Below are 14,610 nucleotides of genomic sequence, written 5' to 3' on the forward strand. Positions count from 1 at the left end.
TTGGCCTACTCCTGCTCCTATTTCTTATGTTCTTATATGTTCCAGGCAACTTAGAAACAAATTTACTGTCTGCAGAAATGGGTAGCTTTTCTACAGAACCTAAAAGGGTGGGGAGTGAGCGAAGAAAATTTGGTATGCAATCACATCACTTTACATAATTAAAATAATCTTCTCTAATCATACAAAACAGGCTCAACATTAAACTTACTCTATTAATTGTTCAAATATTCCTCAACCTAATAATTTTCATTTTATCATTTTTTTGTTAGGAGCGGGTAACTCCTGGGCAGCACAGTGGCACAGTGGTTAACACTGCTGCCCCATAGCAACGGAGACCTGGTTTGACTTACGGCTTGGGTCCTGTCTGTGTGGAGTCTGCTCGTTCTCCCCATGCCTACATGGTTTTCCTCTGGGTGCTCTGATTTCCTCCCACAGTCCAAAAGACGTGCTGGTTAGGTGCATTGGCCTGCTAAATTCTCCCTCAGTGTACCCAAACAGGCGCCGGAGTGTGGCGATAAGGGGATTTTCAGTGACTTCATTGCAGTGTTAATGTATGCCTACTTATGACACTAATAAATGAACTAATAACATCTATCTCTCTGGGGTAGTAGCAGGCAGTATTATGAACTTCCTTATTTGGGTACGTTCGCACTGTGCTTTGTCTTCACCTTCAAAAACCAAGTCTTCATCCAGACACACAGAACAGCCATGGCGACCAAATTTGCACCTCAATATGCCAACATCTTCCATGCACAGGTTTGAACAAGACCTCTTCACTGCACAGGACCTTCAACCGATGTTACACACCAGATACATCGATGACATTTTCTTCCTTTGGACACGTGGCGAACTAACAACTATGCGATGACATCAGCAAGTTCCATTCCACCATCAGACTCACCATGGACTACTCTCCAGAATTGGTTACATTCTTGGACACACACAAGGATGGTCACCTCAGCACCTCACTGTACCTCAAGCCCGCAGCTAACCTCATGATGCTCCACTTCTCCAGCTTCCACCCTAAACATATTAAAGAAGCCTTCCCCTACAGACAAGCCCTCCATATACACAGAATCTGCTCAGGTGAGGAGGATCGCAACAGACACTTACAGATGCTGATAGATGCCCTCATAAGAACAGGGTATGGCGTTCGACTCATCGATTGACAGTTCCGGCGCACCACAGTGAAAAACTGCCCAATCTCCTCAGAAGGCAAGCATGAGACACAGTGGACAGAGTTCCCTTCATCGTCCAATACTTTCCTAGAGCAAAGAAGCTACAACTTCTCCGGAGCCTTCAACATGTCATTGATGAAGTCGAACATCTCGCCAAGGCCATCCCCACACCTCCACTTCTTTCCTTCAAACAACTGCACAACCTCAAATAGACCACTGTCTGCAGCAAACTACCCAACCTTCAGAAGAACAGTGACCACTACACCACACAACTCTGCCACAGCAACTACTGCAAGATGTGCCAGATCATCGACATGGATGCCATTGTCTCACGTGAGAACACCATCCACCAGGAACATGGGTACATACTCCTGAGACTTGGCCAACATTGTCTACCTGATGTGCTGCAGGAAAGGATGTCCCTAAGCATGGTACATTGGGGAGACCATGCAGACGCTATGACAATGGATAAATGAACATCACTCGACAATCACCAGGCAAGGGTGTTCTCTTCCTGTCGGGGAACACTTCAGTAGTCACTGGCATTCAGCCTCTGATCTTCAGGTAAACGTTCTCCAAGGTGGCCTTCATGACACATGACAACGCAGAGTCGTTGAGCAGAGACTGATAGCCAAGTTCCACACACATGAGGACAGCCTCAACCGGGATCTTGGATTCATGTCACACTATCTGTAATTCCCATGACTTGCTTGGGCTTGCAAAATCTCACTAACTGTCCTGGCTGGAGACAATACACATCTCTTTAATCTGTTCTTCACCCTCTCTCCACCCACATTGCCTGTATCTCTAAGACTTGGTTACCTGTAAAGACTCACATTCCAACCATTATCTTGTAAATTGAGTTTATGTCTTCATATGCCCTGTTTGTGAACATAACTCCTCACTCACCTGAAGAAGGAGCCTGAGACTCCGAAAGCTTGTGCTGCCAAATAAACCTGTTGGGCTTTAACCTCGTGTTGTGAGACTTGTTACTGTTCTTGAAAAAGACCCAGCTGTGATTTATGATCAGTTATTATGATGAAGCATCTCCCTTAGATGTATTTATAGAACTTTTTAGTACTGAAGACTACTGCCAAGCCCACTTTCTCGATTTGGGAATACCTGTGCTCAGTGTCCAAGAGCATCATAGATGCATATGCAAAAGGCTTCTCTGTTCCATCTCTCAGTGAGGTGCCAGTGCTGTCCCAGTTCTGTAAGGGGAGGCAGCACAAGATGAAATCCTTTTTGCCATCAAAATGGGCCAATAAATTGAAGCCAACAGTTGGCATTTAACACTGTTGAAAGCCTCCAGCAGTGGTGACTCCAAGACCATTTTTGATGTTTCCATAGTAGGATATGCAAAGGGGCCAGTAAAGAAGCCAAATTTGATATTGATCTGATTTGATTTATTATTGTCACATGTATTAGTATACAGTGAAAAGTATTGTTTATTGCGCGCTATAAAAGTAAAACATACTGTTCATAGATGAGGAAACAACAGAGTGCAGAATGTACTGTTACAGTTATAGCTAGGGTGTAGAGAAAGATCAACTTAATGCGAGGTGAATCCATTCAAAAGTCTGACAGCAGCAGGGAAGAAGCTGGGTTGGTACGTGACCTCAAACTTTTGTATCTTTTTCTCAACGGAAGAAGGTGGAAGAGAGAATGCCCGGGTTGCGTGGGGTCCTTAATTATGCTGGCTGTTTTGCCAAGGCAGTGGGAAATATAGACAGAGTCGATGGATGGAAGGCTGGTTTGTGTGATGGATTGGGCTACATTCACAACCTTTTGTAGTTCCTTGCAGTCTTGGGCAGAGCAGGAGCCCATACCAAGCTGTGATGCAACCAGAAAGAATGCTTCTTATGGTGCATTTGCAAAAGTTGAGAAGGGTTGAAGCGGACATGCCAAATTTCCTTAGTTTTCCAAGAAAGTAGAGGCGTTGGCGGGCTTTCTTAACATTAGCACCAGCATGGAGGGATCAGGATAGGTTGCTGGTGACTTGGACACCTAAAAACCTGAAGCTCTTGATGTAGAGAGGGACATCCCCATTGATGTAGAGAGGGACATTTCTTCACTGCAACTCCTGAAGTTGATGGCAACTTCCTTCATTTTGTTGACATTGAGGGAGAGATTATTGTTGTCACACCAGTTCACCAGATTCTCTATCTCTTTCCTCTACTCCTTCTCGTCATTGTTTGAAATCTAACCCAGTATGGTTGTGTCAGTAGCAAACGTGAAAATCGAGTTGGAGGGGAATTTGGGAGTAAGGGGCTGAGGACACAGCCTTTTGGACGGTAGTATAGAACTCCTCGTATAAAGGCCTTGTTTTAAATTTACTATAATAAGTAGACTCAGTTAAGGAGAAGATTACAAGGTGCCTTATATATAGAGAGAGTAAGGATTCAATGTGTGCCCTAATACAATATGTAAAAGTATTGTCAATTAATCACAAATAATTAATAGTAATTAATTTTTAAACAAGTATTATAGCTAAAACTTCTATTTAGTGGTCTTATCTTGGCTATAGCCAAGGGCCTAAAGAGAGGACTCGTGGAGAGTTGTATAGAAATCCTAATAATAAAGGCTCTCATTTTAAATTTACTATAATATGTAGACTCGGTTAAGAAGAATGAGGATTCAATGTGTGCCGAGTACAATATATGCAAAGATATTGTCAATTAATCACACATAATCAATAGTAACGAATTTTTAAACAAGTATTGTAACTAAAATGTAGTTTTAAATGTGTTTGAGAGTCTTGGCCAAACAATGATCTATTTGCTCAGCATGATGGGAAGTAGACAGCACCAGGCATGCCTCATTCTTTGATACAATGGAGCATAGAGAGTAGTTTGGTCTTATCAGCCTGGGTTAGGCAGCTGCAAATTAATCAGGGTCTGGAATGAATGGGAGTCTATTCACTCCTGGTTAGTGAGGCTGGTGTCATTTCTTAGGTTGATAAGAAGGGGCTGGATTTCAGGCAAGACTCTTTTACCAATTAAAATGTGTAGATGTTATCAATGTTGTTGAACATGCTGGATTTACATAATTAGTTTTCTTAGCAATGAGGGAGGAATTTTAAGCTACAATGGACTAATGAGCTCCTTTCCTGCTGACAAGGGGAACTTTGTTGGCTAAGGTAAAACTGTGTAATATTGTAATTGGACCCTCCAATTTGGATGACAAACAGGGCAGGGAATTGAAGTGTTCAGAAGAATATATCAATCACTTGTCCGTATTGTTACGCCAGAGAGGGTAGTCATCACTCACCGACTGTCTTTTCTCCTGAGGCATGCATTAGCAATAAACTTTCTTTTGTTCTTTGAATACATGCTATCTTTCATAGTCTTTGTATTGTTGAGTGAAATTAGCTAAGTACAAGACAGTCCAGTGGGACACCTCGGAGAATTCCTCTTACAATTTGACACTGTGAGCACAGCTACTCACCGGCATCCGGAGGCGAGACATGTTCCCAAAAGGTGGGTAAGTACTTTCTTTAAATACCACCCAGTAGTCAGGGGGTTATGCATCTGGCAGTAGAAGCTGTCAGTTGAGTATCTCAGACTGGGGAACAGGTATGAAAGCAGTATGTATGTGGTATATGTTCTTTAATGTAGTGGGCCCGGGAACAGACACTCGAATCTCCCATGGAGCAGCACATAAAACCACATGGATAGAAGGAGGATTTGCATAGAAACTACACTTAAACATAGCGGGGCAGGCAGCAGACACTCAGGCCTCCTATGTAGCAGTCTGAAAAGCCATGTAGCAGAGAAGCATCAAGGGGCTAGAACATGCGTACAGATGGCAGCTGGCTCGGGCGCAGGAAACTCACAGAGAGGGGTTCCAGAGGAGTACGGGATGAAGGCTGTGTGAGAGAACCAGCAGGGAGAGGTCCCAGGCGTACAAATTCCCTGTGGAAGACTCATGTGTGTGTGTGAGAGAGAGAAAGAGAGAGTGAAATTGGCTGGTCTGGACTGCCATAGACCAAAGAAGTGAGTTAAAGGTTAAAAGAAACAAGGATGAAGCCAGCTTTCTGTGTGTGACAGAGAGAGAAAGTGTATTGTACGATCTCGAGCAGCATCATGTGGTGGATTAGTGTACAACAGTTTTGACGAAAGAAAACAAAGATTTTGATTTGCATTTCTGTCTGTGAGTTTAATCAATCACTTTTCCCCAGTTGAGATTTTATGACATTGAGATTGATGCAGGGTCAAGATAAATCCTGAATTTCTTAATCTCACTAATGATTGCTGGCCATGGTCATTTTTAGGGATAGGAATCTGACAGAGACTTAAACTCTGCAATTTGATTTTCTATCTGCCTGTGTCAGTTACAGAAGCAGGGTTGTAGAAATAATTAAACATGCAAATTTTGAGCTTTCGTTGGAGAGATTGTAAGTAAGTGTGAAAGTATTAATTTAGTAGGGATATTTAAAAGTGATTATGATAAATCGTGTTTTGGTTTAATCTGGATTAAAGCTTTTTGGTTAAATTTGAAATTATATTCCTGATATAAATTGACAATGAAAAGAATTATTCCGGAGTGTTTGAAGTGATGATGTCAATGTGAGAAAACTTACTCCAGCCCTGTTGAAACAAGCAGAGAATTAACCCACTCTATCCCAGACAGGATGGATCTTTGTGTTATAAGACTTGCAGTAGTTTTAAGCCGCTCAATAATTTATTTGTAGATTTTTGACACAGGAGAAATTGTTGGCTTAAATCAAAAATCTATCAGAAGAGGAGCGAACGTTTAGTGGGGAGTTACATAAGGTAGATGGGAGTGCGTGTTTAATGATGGGAACTATTATACTATCATATTCATTCTAGTTAAAATGTTGAATATGCAAAGTTAGTGAATCAATCACAAAATTGGAGGAGTAGTTCTGAACACAAAGCACACCCTGTTGTAAATTTTGAATATGGAAAGGTTGAAAACTGTAGATGCCAGATGGGTGGAAAGGGAGCGCCCGTCTATAACGTCGAATTGACAGATTAATTTTTTTTATTCATTTGGGGGACACGAGTGTCGTTGGCTAGCCAGTATTTATTGATGTGGAGATGCCGGCGTTGGACTGGGGTAAACACAGTAAGAGTAGTAAACACCACTAGCTTTTGGAGCGCTGTTCCTTCGTCAGGTGAGCGCAGTGCTCCGAAAGAACATAAGAACATAAGAAATAGGAGCAGGAGTAGGCCATCTAGCCCTTCGAGCCTGCCCCGCCATTCAATAAAATCATGGCTGATCTGCCGTGTCTCAGTTCCACCTTCCCACCCTCTCCCCATAACCCTTAATCCCCTCGCTTATCAAAAACCCATCAACCCGCGTCTTAAAAATATTTAGCGAGGCAGCCTCCACCACTTCAACGGGCAGAGAATTCCAGAGATTCACCACCCTTTGAGTGAAGAAGTTCCTCCTCAACTCCGTTCTAAACCGTCCCCCCTTTATCTTGAGGCTGTGCCCCCTAGTCCTACAGTCCTTTCTGAGCGGGAAGAGCCTCTCCACCTCTATCCTATCCATCCCATTCATCATCTCATACGTCTCAATGAGATCTCCCCTCATTCTTCTAAACTCTAACGAGTACAAGCCTAGTTTATTCAGCCTCTCCTCATAGCTCAACCCCCTCAACTCCGGTATCAGCCTAGTAAACCTCCTCTACACTCCCTCCAAGGCCAAAATATCCTTGCGTAAGTACGGCGACCAAAACTGCACACAGTACTCCAGCTGCGGCCTCATCAATGCCCTATACAGCTGCAGCAAGACCTCCCTACTTTTATATTCAATCCCCCTCGCTATGAAAGCTAGTGGCTTTTGCTACCAAATAAACCTGATGGACTTTAACCTGGTGCTGTGAGAGTTACTGTGTTTATTGCCCATCCCTTGTTGCCCTTGAGAAGGTGGTGGTGAGCTGCTTTCTTGAATCACTACACTCCATGCAGTTCTGTGGGTTGACCCACAACGCCATTAAGGAGGGAATTCCAGGATTTTGACCCAGCGACTGCGAAACAACAGCAGTATATTTCCAAGTCAGGATGGTGAGTGGCTTGGAGGGGAACTTGCAGGTGGTGGTGTTCCCATTTATCTCCTGCCCTTGCCTTTCTAGATGGAAATGGTCGTGTGTTTGGAAGGTACTGTCTAAGGATCTTTGGTGAATTGCTGCAGTGCATCTTGTAGATAGTACACACTGCTGCTACTGAGCGTCGGTGGAGGGACTGAATGTTTGTAGATGTGGTGCCAATCAAGTGGGGCTGCTTTATCCTGGATGGTGTCAAGTATCTTGAGTGTTGTTAGAGCTGCACCCATCCAGGCAAATGGGGAATATTCCATCACACTCGTGACTTGCGCTTTGCAGATAGTGGATAGGCTTTGGGGAGTCAGGAGGTGAGTTATCCGCTGCAGTATTCCGAACCTCTGATATGCTCTTGTAGCCATTGTGTTTACGTGGTGAGTCCAGTTGAGTTTCTGGTAACTGGTAACCTCAAGGATGTTGACAGTGGGGGATTCAGTGATGGCTACACCATTGAATGTCAAGGAGCGGGGAGGGGGGGGCGGTTAGGGCGTCTTATTGGTGATGTCATTGCTTGGCATTTGTGTGGTATGAATGTTATTTGCCACTTGTCAGCCCAAGCCTGGATATTGTCCAGATCTTGTTGCATTTGAACATGGACTACTTCAATATCTGAGGAGTCGCAAATAGTGCTGAACATTGTGCAATCATCGGCAAACATCTACACTTCTAACCTCATGATGGAGGGAAGGTCATTGATGAAGTAGCTGAAGATTGTTGGGCCTAGGACACCATCCTGAGGGACTCCTGCAGAGATGTCCTGGAGCTGAGATGACTGACCCTCCACAACCACAATCATCTTCCTATGTGTCAGGCATGACTCCAACCAGCGGACAGTTTGCCCCCTGATATCCACTGATTCCGATTTCATTAGGGCTCCTTAAGTCACGCTTGATCAAATGAAGTCTTGATGTCAAGGGCTGTCACTCTCCCTCACCTCCGGAATTCAACTCTTTCCTCCGTGTTTGAACCAAGGCTGTAATGAGGTCAGAACCTGAGAGATCCTGGTGAAACGCAAACTGAGCGTCACTGAGCAGGTTATTGCTGAGCAGGTGCTGCTTGATAGCACTGTCGATGACTCCTTCCATCACTTTACTGATGATCGAGAGTAGACTGAGTTGGATTTGTCCTACTTTTTGTGAACTGGGAAAATTTCCACATTGTTGGGTAATTGCCAGTGTTATAAGTGCTCTGGGAGAACTTGGTTAGGGGATCAGCAAATTCTGGAGCATAAGTCTTATAGGAGGCATGGTTAGTAAGTTTGCAGATGACACCAAAATTGATGGCATAGTGGCCAGTGAAGAAAGTTATCGTCAATTGCAACAGGATCTTGATTAATTGGGCCAGTGGACTGACGAATGGCAGCTGGAGTTTAATTCAGATAAATGCAAGGTGATGCACTTTGGCAGATTGAACCAGGACAGGACTTACTCAGTTAATGGTAGGGCACTGGGGAGAGTTACAGAACAAAGAGATCTCGGGATACAGGTTCATAGCTCCTTGAAAGTGGAGTCACAGGTGGATAGAGTGGTGAAAGGGGCATTCGGCATGCTTGGTTTCATCGGTCAGAACACTGAATACAGGAGTTGGGACGCCTTGTTGAAGTTGTACAAGGCATTGGTAAGGCCACACTTGGAATACTGTGTGCAGTTCTGGTCACCTTGGTATAGAAAGAATATTATTAAACTAGAAAGAGTGCAGAAAATATTTACTAGGATGCTACTGGGACTTGATGGTTTGAGTTATAAAGAAGACTGGATAGACTGGGACTTTTATCTCTGGAGCGCAGAAAGCTGAGGGGTGATCTTATAGACGTCTATGAAATAATGAGGAACACACATCAGCTAGATAGTCAATAACTTTTCCCAAAGGGGAGTCTAAAACTAGAGGGCATAGGTTTAAGGTGAGAGGGGAGATTTACAAAAGTGTCCAGAGGGGCAATTTCTTCACATAAAGGGTGGTGAGTGTCTGGAACAAGCTGCCAGAGGTAGTAATAGAGGCGGGTACAATTTTGTCTTTTAAAAAGCATTTAGATAGTTACATGGGTAAGATGTTATTGTGGGCAAAAGGGTTTAGCTTAGGGGTTTAAAGAAAAGGGCAGCATGGACAAGTTGGGCCGAAGGGCTTGTTTCTATTCTATAAACCTCTATGACTATTGTCAGAATGATATCAGGGCCCATTGCTTTTTCAGTATCCAGGGCCTCTAACCGTTTCTTGATATCATGTGGAGTGAATCGAATTGGCTGGAGTCTGGCGTCTGAGATGCTGGGGATCACCGAAGGAGGCCAAGATGGATCATCCACTCTGCACTTTGGCTGAAGATTGCTGCGAATATTTTAGCCTTGTCTTTTGCACTGATGTGCTGGGCTCCTGCATCTCTGAGAATGGGGATATTTGTGGAGCCTCCTCCTCCAGTGAGTTGCTTAATTGTGCATCACCTTTCTCAACTAGATGTGGAAGGACTGCAGTGCTTAGATCCGATCTGTTGGTTGTGGGCTCACTTAGCTCTTTCTATCACTTTTTGCCGTTTGGCATGAATGTGGTCCTGTTTGGTAGCTTCACCAGGTTGACACCAGGTTTGCCTGGTGCTGCTCCTGGCATGCCCACTTGCATCCTCCTGTACATCGACTGCGGATTCCATGAAGTCTCATGGCTTCAGGTTAAACATGGGCAAGGAAACCTTTTACTGGTTACCACGTAACATCTTCCTTCAGCTGATGAATCAGTATTCCTCCATGTTGAAGAAGCACTGTGGGTGGCAAGGGCACAAAATGTACTCTGAAAATTCCAGGAAACCATTTTCACCATGATTAATCTATACCTATTGTTTAAGCTCAAGCTTGTTATAAGACCATAAGACAGAGGTGCAGGACGAGGCCACTCGGCCCATCGACTCTGCTCCACATACAAGATGATGAATGGGATGGATAGGATAGAGGTGGAGAGGTTCTTCCCGCTAAGAAAGGACAGTAGGACTAGAGGGCACAGCCTCAAGATAAGGGGGGAGGGCAGTTTAGAACGGAGTTGAGGAGGAACTTCTTCACTCAAACGGGGGTGAATCTCTGGAATTCTCTGCCCATTGAAGTGGTGGAGGCTGCCTCGCTAAATATATTTAAGACGCGGGTAGATAGGTTTTTGGTAGGCAAGGGGATTAAGGGTTATGGGGAGAAAGCAGGAAAGTGGAACTGAGCCACTTCAGATCAGCCATGATCTTATTGAATGGCGGGGCAGGCTCGAAGGGCTAGATGGCCTACTCTTGCTCCTATTTCTTATGTTCTTATGTTCCACCACTCAATCATGGCTGATATTTTCCTCATCGCCATTCTCTTGCCTTTTCCCCGGAACCCCTGACCCCCCTTATGAACCATGAACCTATTTATCTTTGTCTTAAAGACACTCAATGACCTGGCCTCCACAGCCTTCTGCGGCAAAGAGTTTCACCGATTCACCACTCTCTGGCTGAAGAAATTCCTCCTCATCTCCGTTTTAAGAATTGTCACTTTAATCTGAGTTTGTGCCCTCCGGTTCTAGTTGTTCCTACTAGTGAGAACATCCTCTTCACATCCACTCTAACCAGGCCTCGCAGTATTCTGTGAGTTTTAAATTCCTTCTAAACTCCAACGAGTACAGACCAAGTCCTCAACTTGTAGGGGCTTTCGACACTGAACCTCAAATACCATGTAGTTTTCTCTATTTTTTAAATAGAGATTTCAATAGGGGATTTCAATGTCCACCGCCAAGGATGGCTCGGCAGCAACACTACTGATCGAGCTGGTCAGTAACTGTTAGACTGGGTCTGCAGTAGATGCTGAAGAAACTAACAAGAGGAAATAACATACTTGATCTCATCCTTACCAAACTGCCAACTGCAGATGCATCTGTCCATGACAATATTGATAAGAGTGACCACTATACAGTCATAGATCATAGAACCTACAGTGCAGAAAGAGGCCCTTCGGCCCATCGAGTCTGCACCGACCGCAATCCCACCCAGGCCCTACCCCCATATCCCTACATATTTTACCTGCTAATCCCTCTAACCTAAGCATCCTAGTGCACTAAGGGGCAATTTTAGTATGGCCAATGAACCTAACCCGCGCATCTTTGGACTGTGGGAGGAAACCGGAGTACCAGGAGGAAACCCATGTCATTACAGAGATGAAGTTCCACCTTCACATTGAGAATAACCTCCATCGTGTTGTGTAGCACTATCACCATTCTAAGTGGCACAGACTTCGAACCGATCTAGCAACTCAAGACTGGGCATCTATTAGATGTGTGGGCCACCATGAGCAGTGGAATGGTACTCCAGGACATCAACTGGGCAATTTTCTGCATTGTTGGGTAGATGTCAGTGTTGTAACTGTACTGGAAGAACATGGCTAGGGGAGCGGCAAGTTCTAGAGCATGACTCTTCAGTACTATTGCTGGAATGTTATCAGGGCCCATTACCTTTTCAGTATCCAGTGCCTCCAACTATTTCTTGATATCACGTGGAGTGAATCGAATTGGCTGGAGACTGGCACCTGAGATGCTGGTGATCACTGGAGGAGTCTGAGATGGATCATCTACTACGTACAATCCCACCCAGGCCCTACCCCCATATCCCTACATATTATACCCACTAATCCCTCTAACCTACACATCCCAGCACACTACGGGGCAATTTTTTAGCATGGCCAATCAACCTAACCCGCACATCTTTGGACTGTGGGAGGAAACCGGAGCACCCGGAGGAAACCCACGCAGACACAAGGAGAAGGTGCAAACTCCACACAGACAGTGACCCGAGCCAGGAATCGAACCCAGGACCCTGAAGCAGCAGTGCTAACCACTGTGCTACCGTGCTGCCCTGAGGCTGCTTCTACAGATAGACCTCTTAAGATCTGATCAATAAGTACTTCTCACTGAGAACACATTGATAACGACTGTTGACCTTATACATGAAACAATGCAAAGTTATCTTTGTGCTGTTTGTTTTCTAATTCCTTTGTAACAGGCCTTGTGTGTGTTTATCAGAATTGACAGGGTAGTCTCATTTTGTTCAGAATCTCATTCCTCAAAGCTTTACATTTTCTGATCTTTTCCTTCATCACCCTCTCTTTTTTGAATGATGATTTGATGTAACAGAAGTTTGGAGTTGTGGACCAATTGTAGTGTGTGAAAATTCGCAGGTGACACTAAGATGAGTGTGCAGACGACATTGAAAGTCTGCAGTTGGATATAGATAGTTTAAGTGAGTGGGCAAAGGTCTAGCAGATGGAGTACAATGTTAATAAACCTCACGGTCATCCATTTTGGTAGGAATAACTGCAAAATGGACTATTATTTAAATGGTAAAAAGTTGCAGCATGCTGCTGTGCAGAGGGATCTGGGTGTCCTTGTGCATGAATCACAAGGAGTTGGTTTGCAGGTGCAGCAGGTAATTAAGAAGGCAAATGGAATTTTGTCCTTCAGTGCTAGAGGGATGGAGTTTAAAAACAGTGAGGTTATGTTGCAGTTGTATAAGGCGCTGGTGAGGACATACCTGGAATACCGTGTATAGTTTTGGTCTCTTTACTTGTGAAAGGATATACTGGCACTGGAGGGGGTGTAGAGGAGATTCACTAGGTTGATTCCGGAGTTGGGAGGGTTGGCTTATGAGGAGAGACTGAGTAGACTGGGGCCATACTCACTGGAATTCAGAAGAATGAGGGGAAATCTGATAGAAACATATAACATTATAAAGGGAATAGATAAGATAGAATCATGGAAGTTGTTTCCAATGGGGGGGTGAAACTAGAACTAGGGGGAATAGCCTCAAAATAAGTGGAAGCAGATTTAGGACTGAGTTGAGAGGAACTTCTTCACACAAAGTATTGTGAATGTGGAATTCCCTGCCCAGTGAAGCAGCTGAGGCTATCTCATTGAATGTTTTTAAGGCAAGGATAGATAAATTTTTGAACAATAAAGGAATTAAGGGTGAGCGGGTGGATAAGTGGAGCTGAGTCCACAAAAAGATCAGCCATGACCTTATTGAGTGGAGCAGCAGACTTGAGGGGCCAGATGGCTGACTCCTGCTCACAGTTCTTATGTTCTTATGATCTCTAAAATTTCCACATTGGAACAGCACAGCATGCGGTGTGGATGGCATGGATGTTGATGAATGTGACTGTCCAAGTCCTACTGCTTTGCTGACATTCTCTTGCCTCTCATACAGTCCTGAAAATGTGTTGTCAGGAAATACACGACATCTGTAGCACAGTCCATGTTTAAAGATGAGCTGAAATAAAAAAATTAAAGAGCTCAAAAGGTGGGAAATTCCAATATTTGCAACATTTCAACTGTAACCACAAGGAAATGTGCCATGTGCCGCAAGACCTGTGCAATACCCATGCTTGGGCTGAGGAGGGGCAAGTAACATTCCCGCCACACAATTGCCAGGCATCACTAATAAGAGACACTCTAACCACTGCCCCTTCACATTCAATGGTGTAACCATCACTGAATCCCCTGCTGTCAACATCCTTGGGGTTACCATTGACCAGAGACTCAACTGGACTCACCATATAAACACAGTGGCTACAAGAACAGGTCAGAGGCTAAGAATACTGCAGAGAATAACTCATTCCAAAGCCTATCCACCATCTACAAGACACAAGTCAGGAGTGTGACTTGCCTAGATGGATGCAGTTCCAACAACACTTGAGAAGCTTGACACCATCCAGGACAAAGCAGCCCATTTCAGTCATTCCACATTGACAAACATTCAATCCCTCCACCACCGATGCTCAGTAGCAGCAGTGTGTACTATCTACAAGATACACTGCAGCAATTCACCAAAGATCCTTAGACATCACCTTCTAAACCCATGACCACTTCCATCTAGAAGGGCAGATAAATGGAACACCACCACCTGCAAGTTCCCCCCCAAGCCTCTCACCAAATTGACTGGGAAATATATCACCGTTCCTTTGCAGTCGCTGGGTAAAAGTCCAGGAATTCCCTCCATAACAACATTGTGGATCAACCCACAGAACATGGACAGCAACGATTCAAGGAGGCAGCTCACCACTACCTTCTCAAGGGCAACTAGGGATGGGCAATAAATGCTTGTCAGCCAGCGATGTCCCATGAATGAATAAGAAAGAAGAAATTATCATTGCTGAACTTCCACTGTTGACCCGAAACTGAACTGGACCAGTCATATAAATTACTGTGGCTACAAGAGCAGGTCAGAGACCGGGCATCTTATGGCAAGTAACTCACCTCCTAACTCCCCAAATCCTATCAAGGCACAAGCCTGGATTGTGCTGAAATATTCTCCAATGTTTAAATGAATGAATCCTGACTTGGAAATTGAAGTAGGAAATTTTTAGCCAGTTA

Source organism: Carcharhinus amblyrhynchos, chromosome 17 (genome assembly GCF_965287045.1).
Source record: "Carcharhinus amblyrhynchos chromosome 17, sCarAmb.v2.hapA, whole genome shotgun sequence".
In the NCBI taxonomy this organism is placed as follows: Eukaryota; Metazoa; Chordata; class Chondrichthyes; order Carcharhiniformes; family Carcharhinidae; genus Carcharhinus; species Carcharhinus amblyrhynchos.